The sequence below is a fragment of the Monodelphis domestica genome, chromosome 2 (assembly GCF_027887165.1).
Source record: "Monodelphis domestica isolate mMonDom1 chromosome 2, mMonDom1.pri, whole genome shotgun sequence".
NCBI lineage: Eukaryota > Metazoa > Chordata > Mammalia > Didelphimorphia > Didelphidae > Monodelphis > Monodelphis domestica.
This window is the reverse complement of record NC_077228.1, coordinates 344,242,467-344,265,248: the sequence shown is the minus strand read 5'-3', so window position 1 is coordinate 344,265,248 and position 22,782 is coordinate 344,242,467. Positions and strand designations below refer to the sequence as shown.

The following is a 22,782-nucleotide window of genomic DNA, read 5'->3' as shown; positions in this document are numbered from 1 at the left end:
GTTAAACTATAATCCTGGCAACATGCTAGGTGTTCCTTCTCTGTCCACTTAACTCATAAATGTAAATTTGCTATTCCCTGAAAAACTCTTAAGAACATAGCTCCTTAATCAATACCACACCAAACAGCTAGACAAATCTGCCTAAAATCATAGCTTACTAACTGAAATGGATTAATCTGCACTTCATAGAAATCAGCTGCATGGTGATTGAGACTGTATTCAAATTGAAAATATGACCCCCCAAATTTTGACCACATTGACCACATCAGCATATGTATTAGTGCATAGTTCTTCCATAATAATCACCATTATGGCATTAGTAAGTGTGAGTGGGCTACCACTCTGCCCCCTCCCCAAAGATGAATCTTTATTTCTTTCCACGTTTCCTATTTCCATCAGGTTTATGTCTTCCCAGATTAAATATTGTGAGAAGTAGGATGGGGGTAGCTGGCATCCTTCCCAGATTTCCCTAAGCCAGCTAGCCCTTATCTCTCTTTCCCAGAGGGGGTAGAGAATTTCCATGTCCTTTTCATAAAATGACCCAATTCCTGTGAGGGAGCTCAGCATCATTTCCCCAAAGGTCATCAAGGAGGAAGCGGCCTCTGTGCTGTTCCCACTCCCTCCCAGGAATCTTCCCAAGTAGCTGCTTGTCACAGAATACTGTGATTCTTTTGATTCTTCCTTCAACAACTTACAGCAACTTCTTTAGGTCTTATATGCCTTTATTCTCCATTACACTCCCCTACTATTCTTCTTTCCATACCCCAGCTACTAGACATAAGGTCCTCATATGCTCTAAAAGAGCTAACTACAAAATCAGACAGGAATTGCCTAAGGCAAGGCCAGAGTGGGTAAGTAGAGGGGAATAGAATGGAACAGAAAGGACACCCCTGTAAATCAAAATGAAGGTGCTGCCTCCTGACAATTTCTTATAAGAACAATACATTTTTCTGGACCCCCATGATCTTTAAAATTAATCCCCAAGGTGCCCATGCTAAATAAACTTCAATAAGAACCTTATTAAATACTTCATAAACAAAGGAGTATGAACAATAAATGTCTTTAGATAATTTTGCTTTTTAATATTACAAAGTTTTATTTGCTAAACATTTTAGGGCAAGAAATATATTATCTAAACAAAAAGAGAGAGAAAGGCTCCTCCTCCTCTAATACCTGTATGTGTCATTTTTTGTGCCTAAAAAAACCAATCAGAGTCGATGATGGGACCCTAGAACAGGATGGACCATTCCACAGAACTAATGTTTGATGGCCTGTAGTTTCACCAATCCCCTTTACATTTTTTTGTTCTTAAACATGAGAGAACATTAAACAAACATCTGACATACCTGCAAAATGTGTTGTAGGAATATATACAGCCTCTTCTGGGGCAGAAAATAGCCCTCACATAATGGACTGTGAACAAAAAATAATATGGTTGTTTATTGGCTTGCTTTCACTTATTAATTATTATATACTTAGTCTCTGTCAACTTAACCTACTAAGTAGTAAGCCTAGTGACGATCCATTCTACTAGAAGATTATTTTCTGGATTGACCTATACCACTTTTCAAAGACCAAGATTTAGTCATAGTTGCCTTTCAAATTAGGTTGCTACTAAATATCAATGATGGATTCATAACCTTATTGATGTGGTTACCATCTCTCATTATGCAAGCTGCAACCCATCTAATTCTTCATCCTATGAGACCCTCGTCCTTCCCCTCCCAAACCCTCCTCCAAGGTCCACACAAAATATTAGGTTGTTTCCTCTAGATATCTTTAAATTACCTTGAAATATCTTGAAATACCATTTTCCCTCTAAACTAGATAAGTTACCTTTCACCTCTAATAAGAGAAAAACTTAATTTTCTAATCATATATTATTTTTATGATGGCCACCCTCCATGCTGTGCCCAAAATGAGGGCTCCTAAAGTAGAGGTTACTCCTATGTTGAATATATTTCTCTGTTCAGTGAATTTCTGTCACTCCCTCTTACCAAATACAAACTGCTCCATTTGACATTTAAAATCCCTCCTAGCCTGACTCCATCCTACTTTTCTAGGCTTACTCTACATTATTCCTGCATGTAATACTTTACAATCTGGCCAAAAAGGCCTTCTAACTGTTTTCTACATATGATTTTCATTTCTGTGCCCTGGCACAGGCTAACCCCCATGCCTCCAATGTACTCCTTCCTCACATCTGCTTCTTAGAATTTGTTATTTCCTGCAAAGCTCAGTTCAACTGTCTCTCCCTATATAAGTCCCTTCCTGACACACACCATCAGCTGCTCGTGCCTCCCCCTTAGATATATCTTGTTTTTACTTTGTATATATTTTACACTTAATCATATGTGTCTGTAGCAATAGCCTCCATAACATCTCCCAAAGAGACTATGAATACTGTAACCATATCTTAAAGAGGAAACAGAATCTTGGGAAACTGATAGTTAACTGCAATGGCAAAAAGAGTCTGTGGGGGTACCATGGGAGAACTAAATTTAAAATGCAATTTCCTGAGGAAAAGATGGAGAGTTAATTATCATCTGTGAGAGGACTATGAACATTTTAACTGACATTTTGTGAGAGATTGAAACTGAGGAAGTTAACTGTCATCCATGAGGAGTATGTAAAAGGACTATGAGGGTTAGTTGTTATCTTGTGAGAAAACATGAATAGATTTTTGAAAGAGAATTCCTGAGAGAACTGTTTCCAAAGTTGAGGAGGAGTCCATGGCACTTTCAACAAGAATATTCCATTCCCTGACTCTTTTTCCTGCTTCTGAAGAGTGTCTAAGACAGTTCAGAGGTTCACCAGTACATTAGTGTAGCTGCTTTCCCATAGTCCCTTCAGCATTTATCATTTCTCTGGTCTCAACTATTTACAGCTTTTTAAAATATATATGGTTATTGATAGAATGAATTTCTGTTTATATCCTTAGACCACTTATCATTTGGGAAATGACTCTTATTTTTATAAATTAGACTTTAATATCTCTATATCACAAAAATGAGAACCATATCATGGAAACATGGTGCAAAGATTTTAATCATTCTCTTCTAATTTTAGAAGATTTCTATTGTTTTTTCTATTAAACTTAAATTTTGCATAATCAAAACTGACCATTATAAGTCTTTTAATATTCTGACTCTTGTTTGGTTGTAATCACTTTTCCATCCATATCTCTAATACGTAATTTCTTCCTTGTTCTCTTAATTTTTTATGATCTAACACTTTGTGCCTAAGTCATATATCCATTTAGAGTTTATCTTAGTGTATAGTGTGAACTGTTGTTCTTATATTTAATTTCTTGCAGATTATTATGCAGATTTTCCTGACAATTTTTAATGAATAGCAAATTCTTGCCCCAATAGCCGAGATCTCTGGTTTTAATCCAATACTAAGGTACAGTGCTCATTTATCTTTGTTTATTATGAAAATATTGTTTTCCACTGATCAATCTTTCTAATTCTTAACCAGTGTCAAATTGTCTGATGTATCAAACTGCTTTGTAAGACAGTTTGAAATGTAGTAATTCTAAGTACCATTAATTCTTGTCCTAGGATAGCACTGGAATGTTCCATTTAACCATTATCCCTTCCTAGACTTCATCCCCAATGTTTATAGACCCCTTAGTCACATCATGATGATCTGGACTGAAAAAATGATTCATTCTGAGGTTTTCTTGGGCTTTCCAACAAGAATTCAGTCTGGAAAGAGCTCAATTATACTTCTTCTTACTGCTCATTGGTCTTAACTCTCCATTAATATCTTCTCTGGGTACATTTTTTAATTGACAATGTGCTACAGCTTATTTACACCTACCATTTGTCTTTCCACTGATATGGAGGGACCTGCCACTATAATTCTTCACAAATTGTGCATTATTTGCAGTAGAATAAAAGGCCCTACTTGAGCAAATCTCTTAACTTCTTAAGGCTTTTATTTTCTCATCTCTATAATAAAAAGGTTGGGCTAAATAGTCTCGGAGTTACCTTCTAATCATATATATGTTATCCTATACTCCATAAGAGTAGAACCTATATACTAGCACATAGTAAGGGCTTAATAAATGTTTGTTGAATTTAATTTAATTTAATTTCTTGACTGACAGCCAAATAGTATCACCAAAATATTTGATGCTTAAAGATAGGCCTTAGTTTCTGTAAGTCTTTTTCATTCTATAAGAAAAAAAATTAGTCTATAATTTCTTCTCATAGAGTTATAAATGTATATACATAGCCTATCACTTATTCAGTTCTCTCTGATCCTGCCGGAAACAACAGCTCCATTAAGGGAAGTGAAGCCAAAAAGAAAGAGTAAATTCTTTTTTTTTTTCTTTAAATAATAAACCAGGCAGCTTAGAGAAGTTTTTATTACAGGAACTTAATAAAGGATTGGAGCTCTGAGGATTTTGCATAGTCCAGACAAAGTCTTTGCTCTGTCCTTCTCTAGTAGTCTACGCAATGGGACCTTTTTTGTACCTAGGGGAAAGTGTAGATAAGCAGGTGCCCAAGAAAGTTCTGACTTCCCTATATAAGAAGAGCTTGAGGAAAGCAAACAGCAAAAATTGGAAAGGGGAAATGTGCCTACAATTTTCAGGCTTCCAGCCTTTCTTACACAGAAATCACTTAACAGATTGTAAATGATTTAACAGTGACAGAGTCAGGTTTCCTAAAGTAAGCAAATTTCATTTCCTTAACTGATAGGTACTCTAGCTATATAGCTAGAATGCTTCAAGCCAGAAATCCTTAGTGACCTGCAAGGCAATAAGAAAAGAAAAGAAAACCACAGGAGGATGAAGAGGAGAAAAAAGAAAGAAGAACTAGGCACATCTGTCTGTAAGTCTGGAATAATTCTGATGTTAAGATATATATTGGGTAAGTATACCAGGTTCCCCATAGAAGCCTGAACTCCTAAAATGGGCTTCAAACATAGATCAATTTAACAACTGCTATTCTGATATTTCTTGTTGGCATCTAAAAATATGTTGAAAACTGTAATGTGGAATAGAAATGAGGCTTCAATATTTTTCCAAATAATTTATTTTCTTCTCTTTTGACACCTAGTAACTGGCCAAAAGATGTCTTCACTTTAGATGATGTCCTGCTTCTAGCAGGAATGAGTGTGATTCCAAATAAACATCAAGGGAAATAAGATATAAATGTATAGAAAACTTGAAAGATTCAATAAAATAAAATGCATGTAGATATGTTTCTTTTATAAAAATCACATTCAAATTCTTTGAACCTAATATTAAAAATTTTCATTGCAGTATAGTTATATGTTTGGGAGGTAGAAAAAAAATAATTCCCATGTTTTTGGAATCAGATTGTCTCTGAGCCCACATTGCATGTCATGGCTTAGTCAAGTTGCTTCTTACCTCACCAAAATCATCAAAGCTGAAAGATGATTTTGAAAAGTCATGAAATTAAATGATTCTTTTTGTTATGATTCCCTTGCTAAATATGAATATCAAACCAAAACATCATCTACTCATCACCCACATCTAATTTAATAAGAGACTACTCAAAGAGGAACAAGCAGAATATGATGAAGGACAATTTGACAGAGATGGTAATTTTTTGTGAGGCATCTGCTCCTGTTCCACCACCTAGAAATCTTTGAATCAAATTAGTGGATTCAATTCAGCCAGAGTTATTGAATTATCTTCAAAAGGATTTTGCAAAGCAAACTACTCACTCTTTGGCATCTGCTATATAATCTTCCAAATCCAGGGCTGAAAATTAAAGTATATTTGATTTAGTTGTGTGAATTTTACCAGCTATTGGCCAGGCTGATGTAGTGTATCTTTGATAACAAAAGACTTTAATAACTAGAAGCAGTCACTAAAGAACTTTAGTAAGCTGGCATGCCCGATAGGTCTTCAGAGGCCCAGCTAAGGAAGGCCTTCAATTTGTAGAAGTTCAAAGAATAATTGATTTCATAGATCCAGTCAAGCTTTCAGGCTTTTAAAAGAGTACCATCAAGAACTTCACCATCAAGAAGTTATAATTATATGAAAATATGAATAACTTTTTTTCATAGCAAAGTAACTAGAAATCAAATAATCAACCATTGTTTGGAGAGTGCATGAACTGTGACATATGTCTATGATGGAATTCTATTGCGCTAAAAGAAACAACAAACAGGAAGAATTCAGAAAATTGAGGGAAGATTTGTTTTAACGGATACAGAGTAAGCCAAGTATAACTAAGAGGATATATGCAATGACTGAAGTAAGAAAATGGAAACAACACTAAAAGGCAGCTGAACTCATATTGCATGTAAAAAAAAACAATATTATTTCCAGAGATTATATGATAGAATATATCTCCCTCCTGAAAAGAGAGGGAGAAGAATTACAGATGGTAAAAAAAAGTGCCTAAACTGACATGTGCCCACCGTGTGGGTTGGTTTTGCTTAAACAATGGAGAGTTTTAAGAGGTAGGGGCAGGGGAAGGTATAGGGGAATGACTGTGGTATGAAAAAAAGCAAAAGACAAGAATAAAAATGAAAATGAAAATGAACTTTTCATAGTTATAAGGCAAAAGGGAAGAGGAGAAAGTGTGAAGAATTGGTTATCCTGGTACCATTCTCAGAAGTCTCTAATCTGCTGAGAAATGTAATCAAATTCTAGAAAATTTGCAGAAATGAGTATCAAAGACTGATGTCTGTCTTTCACTATGCTATTCAAATCATGTGGCAGAATGCTCTGCAGAATCTCTTGGGTAGAAAAGCCTTTAAAGGAAGGAAAATCTGGCAGTGCCCTCCAGCTTGGTGATGACTCATGAGAAGTAGAGAGCAACTGAGTTTTTGCTTGTGGCACAGATCCTTTGGCTTTTCTCATAGAGAAATGCTTATGCCCCCAACTAAAGTGATAGTGAACTTTTCTGTTTCCGATAACTGAACTGCATTCCCCTATGACTGACTGGAACCCTACTCAAGAGAATGTGACTTCTGCAGCTCAACTTTATGATGGTGCATCTGCTGTGAGTGGTATCTTTGAATGGAGTCCAGGAACTCTTCCGTCAGCTGCATCCATATGCTATGCATGTGTTCATTGCTACGCACATTTTTTAAATTTAGTTCTTGTGGGTGCATGTTCTACACTTTCCCTGTACGTGATTTAAAAAAAAAATTATGCTTCAGAAAATACACATAATCTTTTCAAAGTCCATGCTGACTCACGAGGGGTTCTTTGGAATGTTTGTATTTTTCAAGCTTTAAGTTGGTTAGTCCAAAATGTATAACTGAGGTAGACTATTTTGCCCAACTTCCAATTGGAGAGTAATTATGGTGGTGGGAAAAAAGCCCTAGAACCAGAGTCAGAGGGACTAGGGTCAGCTCTTGGCTCTGCTACCCACTTGCATGTGAACAAATCACTTCCTCCTGATGCTGTTTCCTTATGTACAAAATGAGAGGGTTGGACTAGAAAATCTCTAAAGTTACTTCTAGCTCTAAACTCCATGATTTCAATCTTATATGTGAATGGCAATGCAAACATTCTTTCAGTACCAGAGCTCTACCTTTTATAAGCATTCTGTGTGTATGATAGATACACAAGATATACATAGGTATGTATGTATACATATATAGAAAGAAGATAGACAAACATAGATAGATAGACACATGGATAGATAGATGGAAGGAGAGAGAGAGAGAGAGAGAGAGAGAGAGAGAGAGAGAGAGAGAGAGAGAGAGAGAGAGATATGTGTGCGTATATATGTACTGCTTTATCCTATTCTTGTTCTTGCCATTATAGGGTCTCATTCAAGTGCACAGTTGTAAAGACAAAGCATTCTTTGATCACAAGCCACCATGCTGTATGAAATGATTAGCTTCCTATTGCTGTGTTTTCGAATGACTGAGTCAGGAATCAAAGTCATCTTCAGGGTCAGGAACTCTTGAAGGCAGCTTAAGAAATGTAATCTTAACACAACTCCAAGTGTCTTTCTCCAAATGCAGATTTGCCATAAGACGCATCAGCCTGATCCTGAACCCCAAACTTTCCCCTCTTCTGAACTTTTCTATTATTATCAAGAGTAACACTATCTTCCCACTCACTCAGGCTTGCAATCTCAGTGTCATCTTAACTCCTCACCCTCAGTAACCCCCCCCCATCTATCAAATCTGTTGCCACATGTTATTACTTTAACATTTTTCTTATCTGTCTCTTTATTATCACTTTTACAACCACCACAATAAATCAGCATCTTCTCACCTCTCCCTTCTGGATTATTTTAATCTCCTTCAAATGGGGAGTGGGGAGCGTGTTGCCTCAAATTTCTTCCCATTCTAATTCATCTTTTTATTCTACTTCCCATTGATTTTTCTAAAGAGTAAATCTGAAGGAGTCACCTCCACCCAAAAAAATATTTAATTGTTTTTCAGTTGGGTCCAATTCTTTGTGACCTCTTTTGGTATTTTCTTGGCAAAGATACTGGAATGGTTTGCCATTTCCTTCTCCAGCTCATTTTACAGATAAGGAAAGTGAAGCAGAGTTAATGTAAGACTTCTGTTGGGTCACAAAGCCAGTATGTGTATGAGGCCAAATTTGAACTATGATTCCAGACCTGGTGGGCTATCCACAGAACCACCTAGAAGGTCCCCCAAAATGACGCACTAATATTTTCAGGATTGAATATACATATGATATTTAATGCTTCATATAACTCGGTCCATTATTACCTTTGCAGTCGTTTAATACTTAACTTCCAACCAAACACTCTGTGATGGAGTGACACTGACCCACTTGTTATTCCTCAGACATACTATTCCATCTCCCATACCCCTTACCTTTGTTCTGGTCAACACCCATGCCTGGGGTGTTCTTCCTCTGTGCCTCTGCCTCTCAGATTCTAGGGCATTCTTCAAAGATCAACTCAAGAGGCATCAAGGTGGGTAGAGAGCCAGGTCTTTAGAGGTTCTGGGTTCAAATCTGACCCCATACACTGCCTAGGTGTATGACCCTGGACAAGTCATTTAACCCTAATTAACCAGCTCTTACCACTCTCCTGCCTTGGAACTTATACTTAGTATTAATTGTGAGACAGAAGGTAAGTGTTTAAAAAAAACAACACAACTCAAATTCTACCTTCTCCACAAGGTCTTTCTTCCCCAAGTCCCTCAATTATAAAGACCTTTCCCCTGAGGCCATCTTCTATCTCTTACGTATATATTTTGTACATACTTGGCTATCTATATGTTTGTATATTTTGTATATTTATATTTTATATATATACATATATATATTTATATTTATACATTGTCTCCCCCATTCAAATTCTTAAAGTAGAAAATACTTTTTATTAAATTTATTAAATTTTATTAAATTTTATTAAATTTATAAAGAGCTAAATCAATTGTACAAAAAATCAAGCCATTCCCCAATTGATAAATGGGCAAAGGACATGGATAGGCAGTTTTCAGATAAAGAAATCAAAACTATTAATAAGCACATGAAGAAGTGTTCTAAATCTCTTATAATCAGAGAGATGCAAATCAAAACAACTCTGAGGTATCACCTCACACCTAGCAGATTGGCTAACATGACAATTATGGAAAGTAATGAATGCTGGAGGGGATGTGGCAAAGTAGGGACATTAATTCATTGCTGGTGGAGTTGTGAACTGATACAGCCATTCTGGAGGGCAATTTGGAACTATGCACAAAGGGCGATAAAAGAATATCTACCCTTTGATCCAGCCATAGCACTGCTGGGTCTGTACCCCAAAGAGATAATAAGGAAAAAGACATGTACAAGAATATACATAGCTGCACTCTTTGTGGTGGCCAAAAATTGGAAAACGAGGGGATGCCCATCAATTGGGGAATGGCTGAACAAATTGTGGTATATGTTGGTGATGGAATACTATTGTGCTAAAAGGAATAAAAAAGTGGAGTAGTTCCATGGAGACTGGAACGACCTCCAGGAAGTGATGCAGAGCGAGAGGAGCAGAACCAGGAGAACATTGTACACAGAGACAAACACACTGTGGTATAATCGAACGTAATGGACTTCTCCATTAGTGGCAGTGTAATGTCCATGAACAATTTGCAGGGATCTAGGAGAAAAAACACTATCCATAAGCAGAGGACAAACTGAGGGAGTAGAAACAATGAGGAAAAGCAACTGCCTGACTACAGTGGCTGAGGGGACATGACAGAGGAGAGACTCTAAATGAACACTCTAATGCAAATATTAACAACATGTCAATGGGTTCGAATCAAGAACACATGTGATACCCAGTGGAATCATGTGTTGGCTACGGGGGGTGGGAGGGAGGAAAAGAAAATGGTATTTGTCTTTAATGAATAATGCATGGAAATGATCAAATAAAATACTATAAAATTAAAAAAAAAAGAAAATACTTTTGCTCTTCTTTTCCTACATGATATGTATCTCAGTGCCTAGAATATAATAAGCATTTAATAAATACTTGTTGACTCAATGACTGTTGTTTTTGTAGAGAATATGATAAAAAGGCTCCTCTAAGAACAACTTACATTTATGGGGCACTTTAAAGTATACAAATACACTATTGTTACTGGGGGCTTTTAAGTACTCTTCTTTAACTTTAAATGATATCACATTCCCAAAATGCTTTGAAATCAATAAAATTAACTACTCAGGACTGAATTCCTATAACATCTATTACTTTAGATAGAGTTTTATGATTTTAAATGATTGATAATTAACTCTTAGGAGACTGTAACTGTACCATCTCTTTATAGTATTCCAACATAATAACTAAAAGTCCTCTGCATAATGAATTACTCGGGAAATGAAGCTGACTATATATGTTCTCTTCTGCTATTGCTAACTGTAAGCTAACTGGAAGACAATAGTAAACCTAAAAATTACATTTCCCTAAAAGATTTTGGTGATAATTTGATTTGTCTAGATGTTTTAAATATATAGATTTTTAGATACTTACTGTATCTTCATGGACTTCTAGTTTAAGGCCACAAGTCCATTTTTATTAAGACCAAAAAACTTAAGTTTTTCTATGTCTCTATAAAAATTCCAACTTTTATGAATCCAAAACAAACTTTATTAAGACCTAAAAACTTTTAGAAATTAGAAAATATGTAAGAAACTTAGATTTGGTCCAACAAATACACAAAAAGGGTACAATAAATAAATGAATAAAAAAAATGGCACAGTTTCATGTGGGGTCTATTTTTACTAACAACTAGAAAATTCACTAGATTCAGGCCCCAGATTTGTCAGTTCCATGAAATCTGCTCCAAACAGGTGTTAGACATCATGTAGACAAAGGATCGAAGCCTTTCACTTTGCAACCAGCTTTATTAGTGTCATGTAGCCAGTCATAGAGCTACCAGAACAGGGAGAAGCAAAGGGAGAAAGCTACAGAAGTATTTCTCCAGGACATTTGTTTCTAAATGTACGTTTCTGCTGAGACAGAATTTATCACCCCACACTCTTGCTGCAATCGACAAAATAATAAGGGGAAGAAGATATTAGGGAATTTTACCCAGGGCAAGCTGACGCTGATGAATGCCGCTCTGAGATTAAATTTAGCTCAGCTCTTTGAGCACAATACTGAAGGCTATGTTAGTGAAATAGATCTCACCCATTTTCAAAGAAGAATTTAGAGTAGGAAACTTTGTTCCATGCCAGAAAGAAAATGAATTTCTGTAAGGCCTGGTGATTTGCCCCAAACTCTTTTCATAAGTTATGCATGATGCTTATGAAGTTACCATGATACTTATGGTAGCTTCTCTCACAATCATTTGTGCTCTTCATCATTATCTCATTCTTGGGTATCACAGAGAAATAGAGTGTAAAAAGATGATCTGAGGTCCCCTGGAAGCCTCAGAGTAAATTGGAGGTTGATATTCAAATAAACTTAAGGACTGAATTGGTTCTATTTCTAACTAAAAGCCAGCCTTTTTCCTGCCAAAGAAAGAATGTACTACCTTTTCTTAAAATTGACTCAGGAATCAGCATCTCTTACTTAGCCAAGCCATGTGGCAGAGTGCATAGTGCTGGACTGGAAGCAGAAAGACCTGAGTTAAAATTCTGCCACAAATACTGAATAGCCATGTAACCCAATATGAATCACTTGCCCTCTTTCAGCTCAGTTTCCTCACCTAGTAATTTGGCTAATAATAGCATTTATCTCCAAGGATTGCTACGAGGATCAAATGAGATAGTACTTTTAAAGTGCTTTGCAAGCCTTAAAGGGCAGTATAAATGCTAAATATTATTTTTTTGACCACAAGAGAAGAACAGGACTTTGATCCTGCAGGTACCATTGTCAAGTTCTTCCGTGCATTAGTAAGATAGTGCTCAATTCACAGCATTACAATTGGATTGAATAGATGAAGGGCAAATTGAGGTTGGCATAAAGAAGAAAGATAAATGGGATATGGAACAGAATATTTAGGGAACAAATCACATATTGTCCGGAAAATTGATTACATCACACTGGGAAAGGACTTTCAATTGTTCAGTGTAGAGAAGCAAGATATCACATGGAGAAAGAAAATGTCTTATAATCCCTCAGGGTAGAAAGAGTTAGCCTACCCATAGTCCTTTGCAATAAAGTCAGAGTCTCAAGTACAATAAAATAAGGCAGGACTAGAATCTGATTTCCCAGTGAGAACATAACCAGTCAAGGGAACTGATTGTGCCACAATTTATTATTTACTCTTGACCTGGCAATTCCATTGATGAACTTATGTTTTAGAAAAACCCTTTTCTTTCTTTTTTTCTCTTTCATTTTTGTTTCATTCTTTGTTTCTTTGGTTTCTTTTTTCCTTCTTCTTCCTCTTCCTTTTCTTCTTTTTCTCCTCCTTCTCCTTGTTCCTCTGTCTCCCTTTTCTCTTCTCCTTTCTCCTTCCTCCTTTTTTCTTCCTGTCCCTCACCATCATCATCATTATCATTAGCACCACCACCACTAAACATCTATAAAAATTATAAACAATCATGGCACCCCAAAACCATAAGGAAGAGTTCTAGAAACATCACATATAATTTAGCCATCCTTATCTTTTTGTAAACCCTTACCTTCTATCTTGGAATCAACACTGTGTATTGGTTCCAAGGAGGAAGAGTGGCAAGAGCTGGACAATTGGCATGACTTGCCCATGTTCACACAGAAAGTGTTTGAGGTCAGATTTGAACATGGCTGTCTATCCACTGAGCCACTTAGCTGCCCCTTAACAATCTTCATCTTAAATAGTTATTGCTCCTAAGAAGGCAGTATGGTGCAGTAGAAAGAGTGCAAGGTTTAAAGTCAGAGAACCTGAGTTTAAATCCCACCTGTACTTTGTATTACTCATGTGACTTCAGGTAAATCACTCACTAGGTCTCAAGTTTTCTCATCTACAAAATGAGGGGGTTGTAATAGATGACCACTGAGGTTCCTCCCAGCTCTAGTTCTATGATTCCTTGAGTTTTATCTGAGACATAGATCTTGGAGCAGGCATACTGATTAAATTCTGGCTTGTCTGCTCTCCTACTGACTAATCTTTGTTCCTGAGGCCCCTGATATATAGTTATTAGAGCATAGATGCTGCCTACTTCACCCTTAGAGACTAAAAGAGATAAATAAACAAGGATAGAGGTCATAAAAAAAAAGCTACTGTTGTCTCCCTAATCTCACACAAATCTTGGTGTTGACTTCCTTGTGTAAGAGGCTATTATTATAGATACCCTACCGGCCTTTCCTCTAGAGGCACTCAAGTAAAGTCTCAGTAATTGAATTACATGCATTCATTATTCACTTAAAACCTGTTTTATTATATCTTACTCTTCAAAAGAACTCATTCATATACATAAGTTATGCATTAGATTACCCTTTCACTTCATTGGTTTATCTGAAAGTTTACTTCATAGCAATCTGAATAACAAGAAACAGGCATGTGAGATGGGTAGCTGCTGTGATACCATGTTACTAGCCCCCTGTCCACTACAATAACCTTCTTCATCATCTTCAAAGAATATAAAAGTAGATCTCAACCTTATGATTTGGAACATGAAAGAAAAAGAACAGAAGGATGCTCATTTCTGTTGCAACTGTAACATTCTGTACACTGAGGACAATGTCAATAAATAGTTGCGAATGTTCAGGTCAATAATATATAGCTATTAATGACTTTTTGGATTTAGAGAAAATATTTAATGGAAATAAGATTCAAGAAAAGGTTGAATTCAGTGAAAGCAACTTTTTCTTAGTCCACAATGACCAGTGTCACTGAAATGTTCACTTTCAATTGGTTATCTCAGCAGAGTAGAGACACAAAATTTAAGCAGTTTTAGGTTATCTTAATAGGAAAGAAAGATTAGTATGTAATGATCCAGATTACCATGAAAATGAGCCACTCCAATATATGTGACTCTTTTGGAAAAAAAAAAAAAAACTTAAGACATATCAACTAAGTACTTAAAGGGAAAAAATGAATTCAAAAAGAAATAGATAGCAGAACTGTAATAGTTGGGAACTTCAATATACTCCTTTCAAACCTTGACAAATCTAACAAAAAGATAAACAGGAAAGAAGTTAAGGATCTTAATGCAACTTTAGAAAAATTATATATGTCAGATCTCTGGTGATTAATGAATGGGAATAGATAAGAATAGACCTATTTTTCAAATGTGCATAGAGCCTTTTTTTAAAAATTGACAACATACTAGGTCATAAGCAACTAACTAACAAAAAGGAGAAATAGTAAATATACCTTTTGACTATAAATAACAAAAAAAATTAATCAATAAGAGATTATGGAAGAAAAGATTCAAACTTAAATCTAAACTAATTGAATCTTAAGTATTGGGTCAAAGAACCAAGTAACTCCCATCCACTGCTCCTTTATTCCAGTCATTTAAACACTTAAAGATATCATTTCTGATTCCCTCATTTTACCACAAAGTCTTTTTTTTCCCCCTCCAGATTAAGCATTCCAAGTTCCTTTAATTGTTTCTTCAGTAACATAAAATCAAGACATTTTCCTGCTTACTCTCTTGTGGAAATGTTTCAATTAAATCAATATCCTTATTAAACTATGCTGCCCAGAACTAAAAGATACTGAATAATATTCCATATGTCATCTGACCAGGGTATAGTACTCCTTATTCCTGGATACTGTCACCATGTCTTTCTTAATGTAGCCCAAGAATCTTTTGGCTGCCATATGGAGCAAGCGACTAATATTAATTTCATATCCACTAAGACCCCCACATGTTTTTCAGGCAAACTACTGCCTAGCCATAACTGTATTTTCAACCCAAGCATAAGACTTCATATTTATCCTCATGAAATCACCTTTTATTAAACATATTCATTGTTTATTTGTTTAATCACTTCCCAATTTATAGGCCTCCCTTCAATTTCTAGTTCTCTACCACCACAAAGAGAAAGGCTAACTTACAACATGAAGATTCTTTTTTCTTTTTCCCTGATCACCTCAGGAAATAAACCTAATGGTGGCATTGCTGAGTCAAAATGTATACACAGTTTTATAACTCTTTGGACATAATTCCAGGATAGTTGGATCATTATTGATCTATATCTGGTTCTGACAGATTGTTTTCTAGTTTTCCCAAAAAGTTTTACCAGATAATGAATACTGATTCAATTACTTTGATTTGTTTTTTTAAACATAAGGGAATTATAATCTTTTACAAGTGTTTCTTGTATGTCTATTATGGTTCCACTGATCTGCTTTTCTATTTCTTAGCCAGTATGAGATAGTTTTGATAATTACTGCTTTGGAATATAGTTTAAATCTGGTACTGCAATGCCTCCTTCCTTTGTATTTTTTCTCATTAATTACTTTGATATTCTTGACCTTTTGTTTTTCCAAATGAATTTTGTTATTTTTTCTAGTTCAATAAAATAATTTGGTAATTCCAGAGCGATGGCATTAAATAAATAGATTGGGTAGGATTGTCATTAGATATATTGGCTCTACCCAAATAATATTTCTCCAATTATTTAAATGACTTTGTCTAAAAAGTATTTTGTAATTATATTCATATAGTTTCTAGATCTGTTTTGGCAGGTATACAGCTAGATATTTTATTCCATCATTATTTTAAACAAGCAAATTCTTGATATTTCTTCTTGGAGACCTTTCATGGTGATCTATAGAAATGCTGATGTTTTATGTGATTTATTTTGTATCCTAATACTTTGCTAAAATTATTGACAGTTTCAACTAATTTCTTAGTTGAATCTCTGAGGTTGTAGCATATGATTGTGATGGAATACTATTGCACCATAAGAAATGATGAACAGGTTAATTTTTTTTAAATTGAAAAACCTACATGAAGTTATAAGAAGAAAACATTACAAACAGCAACAGAAATATTGTTTGAGGAATGATTTTTATATCTCTATCTCTAGAGAAAGAATTAATAAACAGAAATAAGCAAGTTAAAATTTCATATATACATATATCCTTTTATCAAATGTTGCCCACTATAATGGGAGGAAGGGAAGAAGGGAGGGAGTTACCGGGATATTTTAACATAACAAATAAATAAATAATTTAAATTTTAAAATGTATTCCTTGTAATCACTGCTTTCTTTTCTACATGTTCAGAAGCCATTGCTTTACTAAAATTTTAGAATTTTTTCAGGAGTTTTACTATGCTCATGGGATCATAATTTGCCAATGAAATTCTCTTGCCCTTTGGAAATTTTTGAAAATACTTGTCCTTTTCCAATTGTCCAGTACATCTCGTACTCTACATAATCTTTCAAATATCACTGACAGTAGCCAACAATCACATAAACTATTTCTTCCAATACTAATTGTATACTGCATGAGGTAACCTGAACTCATTCAGGGCAGATAAGTGTTCTTTTACCACATTCATATTTATCTTGAATAGCAGTTCTGGATTAGTTAACTTTGGTTCTGTCCTTTCTGTTATTCAGATCATTCTCCTTGTCAAAGAAAACAAAAACAAAATTCAGTGTGGTGAAAAAAGACCCCTACCCCCTTATACTTGATTGGATTTTAGTGATAGTGATAGGTTTAAGATAATCACTATAGTGATTCTAAAGTGATTAGTATAAATGCTATTATAATCTTAATACAATCAGTGGAATTCATGATTTTTACAAGGAATTTTAACTGAAGCATAAAAACTGCTTCTAAGGGGGTTTTCAATCCCTCCCTAAGTTTGTACTTCCCTTTATCATAAGATGCTGACTACCTGAATCTCATGTCCCAACATGGCTCAAACATCATGCACCCTTCCCTATTTGAAAATAGCCATCCTTCTCCCCCAGATCAGATGAGAGAAGTAATGGTCATTTGACTTGACTAAGTCATTAATCTAAAGACTAATATGGGCTTTCCAAAATGAACTAATCAATCAGCTTTGTAATTGGGTAACTGTTTCTAAAATAAGGTCTATGTGATGTTATGTCTTGTGATATGTCATTTTGTTACATAAACCAGCTCTTGGCCTCTAGGCATTGTCTCTTGCCGGGGTCCAACAATGTAATACATGCAAGAGAATGCTTTTATTGGAGGACTTGGCCATCTTCCAATAAAATCTAACTTCTACCTTGACTTGGAGAAATTCGGCTTTTTGACTTTATTTACCTAAATTGTCTATATGGAGTCTATGGGTTTCTATTTCACAACACTAGCTACTCTTCCCTCTCTATTGTGTCGATTATCATATTCCTACCTACCCTAAAGAGTAGCCCTGTCCCATCTTTGATCTGTCTTTTTCACCTAAAATAGTTTTTTTAATTGCACATTTGTGCCCTCAACAGTCTTAGCTCATTCTAAGCTTTAGTGCTCTGAACAATTCTATTCTAATAGGACTGTAACACATTTTGGTATTCTTCCTTTGTTATCTGTTATAGCTTCCATCTTCTTTACTTGACTTTTTAAAAACCAAATTATTTGGTAAATTCACAATATTTCCACATTAATTCCTTCAGATAATTCCTCCTTAGCCCCCACTGTGAAATTGTTCTTATTTGTCTCTTCAGAATTTAATTCTTGAGAATTTCCTATCTTCATGTTTTGACTTCACCTTGCAGAATTTTAGCTTGTAGAATGCTGCCTATGCTTTTAAGCCCTTTAAAATCTATTCTCACAGAATTTGGGGCATATTCCTAAGAGAAAGAGAGAGAAAAAAAAGAGAGCTCCAGGACATATTTTAATAAATTAAAGTTAAAAGATTTAAAATGGCTGAGTTTATCCACCCTCCAACTGGCTGAGCAAAAGATATTTCCTTTATCCCAGGGATAAGACTTTTGGGGGATCATGTTCCCAGATTTTCCTATCATAACTATAATCATTTGAGAGCATATACAAAGAGTATTTTCTTTATTTCTTGCTTATTTTAGTACCAGTTTAAATATATGCTTTACTTTTTAAAAAATGCACATCCTTCATTGCAGAGTACCAATAAGATGTCATTACAAGTTTAGATTATTTAAGAGGTTGCTAGGATATCCAGCATGGAGTTACAGCCCATTGAGCTACATTCCTCATCCAAATTAACACTTATGTTGAACCAATAATTCATGGGATTTCCAGAGTAAGTGGAAAAAAAACCCTCTCTTTATAATTGTTAAATTTGAACTGATGGACCCAGGAGTCCAGCTTAGAATGTTAAAGATTATTTTGGTTCAGGGGTTTTAGAAGATCTAGTAGAATAAATCTTTAGGGGCAGATACTCCTTTTATCTTATTTCATCCCCATAAGCTTATTCCATTCTTTCATATAGATAGCTATTTCTTTTCCTGAGCATAGGGTGGTCATTATTTCCTCTAATCTACCAAGTCCATCTGGCTTTATGGAGGAAAATTAGGTGGTTTAAAAATTATTCATTTTCATAAACTTATTTTAATTGTTTCTTAAAGAACAGAATGCACGTCCAGAGTCTTACATCATGTCAAATACTCTTTAAATGATCTATTTTATCTTGAAAGAGAATATGGCATAATGGTTAGACAGCCAGATTCAGAGCAAGCAAGATTTGGTTTAAGCCTCACAATAGTAACTACCAACTATGTTATCTTGGGCAAGCCAATTAACCTCTCACTACTTAGGAACTGTCTACTGTATACAGAACAGACAATGCCAACCCGCTCCATTAGATGGGGTTTCCTCCCCTTGGAAATTCCCTCATGATGATATCATATCAAGATGATGAATGCTATCATAGTATTAGTTCTTATCCCTATTTTTGTAAATCCTGACAGGATGTTTAAAATGAATATTTTATAATCAATTTTTCATCTTTACATCAATTTAGCTGTTTACTGCCACTTAATCTCTCTGGGCTCAGTTTTCACATCTCCCACAGAGGGTGTTTCTTTGAGACACCTTACAACTCTAAATCTATAAACTATAAATGTTTGGATGTCTGGATGATTGAGAATTGCAAGAAAATAGGAAATGACTGAGTTTCCCCCCCCCCCCCACTCTATACAACAGCTAAGTAAGAGTCAGTCTTCTCACCTTAGTGAATGAGCCTTTCTAATAATGATGGTTGGGTCCTCAAGTTTTCTTTCTACATTGTTACTATTCAGTCATATCTGATTCTTTGTGATCCCATCTGGGGTTTTCTTGTCAGAGATACTAGAGTGGTTTGCCATTTCCTTCTCTAGTTCATTTTATAGATGAGAAAACTGAGACAAACAGTTAAGTGACTTACCCAGGGTCACACAGCTAGTGTCTGACATCAGATTTGAACTCAGAAAGATGATTTCAGAGTAAACATTCTAACCACTGTGTCACCTAGATTCCCTGTCCCTCTAAATTACCATCAGAGGAAACTCATCTACCCTTTATGTACTCATTAGGGAATATTTTCTTTATTCCTTGCCTGTAAAAACAGGCAAAATGACTTGAATTTCTCTTTTAACTCACTGGGACAAATGTTTGGTGTCACACTTTAAATCTCCAATGTGAAGGAATGCTTTAGTAAGTGAGAAATGGGCATTTTATCAAGCATCCATCAGTGCTGCCTTTGTTTCCCTAGTGTGATAGCTAGGAAAGGATTTCAAAGAATCTTTTAGGGAAATCTAGTTGCTTATGATTCCTGTTCCTTTCATGTGTATGCATATTCATATGAATTTTAAATGCCATGATTCTAATTCTCTGTTTTCATAGCTTCATCTTGCCTTTCTTAGAAAGAAGTAATTGAAAACCCTACATTACAGTTCACATTTTTCAATAATATCTTGAAACTCATTCTATCTGCTATGCTTCTGTAGCAGACTCCTTTATCAAGTCAACATCTTACTTATTCTCAGCAGTTTCAAAGGTGATCTATTGCATTGCATGGAGATAATGGCTGACAAGGTACATATGGCAAAGTTTGATCTTAATAGGAGTTGAATGATGTTCATCAGGCTCAAGCTTCTCTAATGCTTGGCAGCGGATAAAGACATTGTAAATAGTGACATTTGAAAAACCAGATTGACAAGCCCTCTGTTAGTCCCCTTTGCTTGGTTCCTGAGAGATACTGCTGCTGCTCTGAGCAAAGCATCACTGAGATTCAGGGCCTTGTGAAATTCTTCATGTGCCATATGTCAGACTGAAGTAGGGCACTTGATGTTGCTGAATGAATATGGATAAGCTGTAATGGGACCTTGAAAATTTTTATTCCCTACCTTGTGAGTCTAAACTAGCTAATTGAACAGTGTATTTATTTTAAGCATTTAGCTTTTAATGTCTTTATCAAGAAACAAGGGGATGATGTGGAGAGAGAAGAAAAGAACACTGATCCAGCTTCAGTAGAGGTTGAGTAAATCCATAAAACCTAAAAATCACATCTTTAACCTATTCTAAGCACTTGGTTGGTACCCCTAATGGCAATGTTACCCATATGCTATCCCATGCAGAATGATATAAGAGAAAGAGAGGGGCAGGGGGAGGGAGAGACTGTCAAACAGACAGACAGACAGAGAATAAAACAAATAACAATGAAAATTTAAATTTATCTTACTGGAATTGAAATCTGAGAAAAGAAGAATGAAAAGTCGAAGCTAGACAAGGATGAATATAAAATCCCACATTAGCATGTTTTTGGTTTTTTTTAAACCCTTAACTTCCATCTTGGAATCAATTTCCAAGGCAGAAAAGTGGTAATGGCTAGGCAATGGGGGTCAAGTGACTTGCCCAGGGTCACACAGCTGGGAAGTGTCTGCAGTCACATTTGAACCTAGAACCTCCCATCTCTAGGCCTAGCTCTCAATCCACTGAGCAACTAACTGCCCCCAACCCCACATTAATATGTTTTTAAAAATCAACAGGGGTGCCAAGAGAAGCAGCCAAAACCAAATAGGGCAGGTGATGAAAGAAGTTGCAATGATGAAGATATGCTAGCTAATTCATATCATTGTAAGCTTTCACAAAGAGATGATTAAAATGTAAGAAAAATTAAAAGACCTGGAAATTATGTGATGGATTATCACATTGAAGAAATAATAGGATTGCTCTGTTTTTCTTTGGAAGAAAAAACCAAATCCAATTACTGAATAGTAAAGGGAAACAAATTTTGACTTGATAAGAAAACTTAATCTAATTATGGACTCCATTGCCTTGAAAGAGGTGAGCTCCCCATCTCCAAAAATATAAAAGCATAGACTAAATAGCAGTCTAATGTCCAGGCTGCAATGGAAGAGATTCCTGTTCTGGAACACAGGATCACTCAGGAACAAAACCAAAAAAATGCAAGCCTCTTGAGGGCAAGGACTGTTCTATTTTTGTTCTTGTATTTCTAGCGATTGTTCATTGACTTAGTGGTAGATTGAAGTTTCATAGTATCTATTTTGCATAAACATCTCTGAACATGATCAGGGAAAACAAACCAATACTTTAGAAGTTCCTAAATTCCTCAAGTACAATTTTCTCATTTTATAGATGAGGACCCTGGAATCCAGAGACATTATGTGACTTACCCAAGACACACAGATAGTAAGTGGTATAGGAGTCATTTGAATCCAAGCCCTCTCTGACTCCAAATCCAACCAATTTCCCACTACATGATGCTACTAAATCAGTCAATTAATAAATGTTGATTAAGAACCTATTATATGCCAGGCACTGTGCTCATGAGCAGAGATACAAAGATAGATGGTGGAAAGGGGAAGATAAAAATAATCTCTACCCTGAAGGAATTTACGTTCTATTGAAAAAAACATAACACATAAAAGGGGGTCAGAGCAGCTAAAACAACTAGAAAGGAATCATGATGGAGAAATCCAGAGGGGTACAATTAAATAAGTTATTGAAGAAATGGATGGCCTGGATACTGGCTTTAAGTGGAAATTTGGGAAGGAGCTCTCAATCCTGTAATCAGAGGGAGGGAACCCAGGAGCCAAGGATATTTACTGATAAGAATGCGTTCAAGGTAAGTAATATAGTGGATAGAGAGTCAAACCTGGAGTCAGGAAGATGAATTTTGCTAAGTTCAAATCTGACCTAGCTATATGATCCTGGGCAAATCACTTAACCTAGTTTGCTTCAGTTTTCTCATCTGTTAAATTTAGCTGGAGAAGAAAATGGCAACCCACACCAATATCTTTAGCAAGGAAACTCCAGGTGGGGTCACAAAGGGTCAGATACTGAAAGAGAAAACTATCTACAAAAGGAGATAGTTTAATAGAAAGGACCTAGAGTGATTGGAAATGGGGGGTGGGGGGAACCCAACAAATCTAACTAGGAACCTCCCAGGGCCAGTAAAGCACAACCCTTGCTTTGTTTAAAACAAAAAAAAAATAAAACAAGTTTATTGAGGGTAGGAAAATGATAAATAAAGTCCTA

At 35.6% G+C, this 22,782-nt stretch overlaps 1 long non-coding RNA gene across 1 annotated transcript in view; it reads right to left on the bottom strand.

The window, feature by feature from the left end:
- LOC103098020 (uncharacterized) overlaps positions 1–22,782 on the bottom strand; it is a 33,868-nt gene that overhangs the window by 495 nt on the left and 10,591 nt on the right. Inside the window, exon 2 of the long non-coding RNA XR_001628379.2 lies at positions 1,347–1,413. This is a non-coding gene — a long non-coding RNA (uncharacterized LOC103098020). The remainder of the gene's footprint in view (positions 1–1,346; positions 1,414–22,782) is intronic.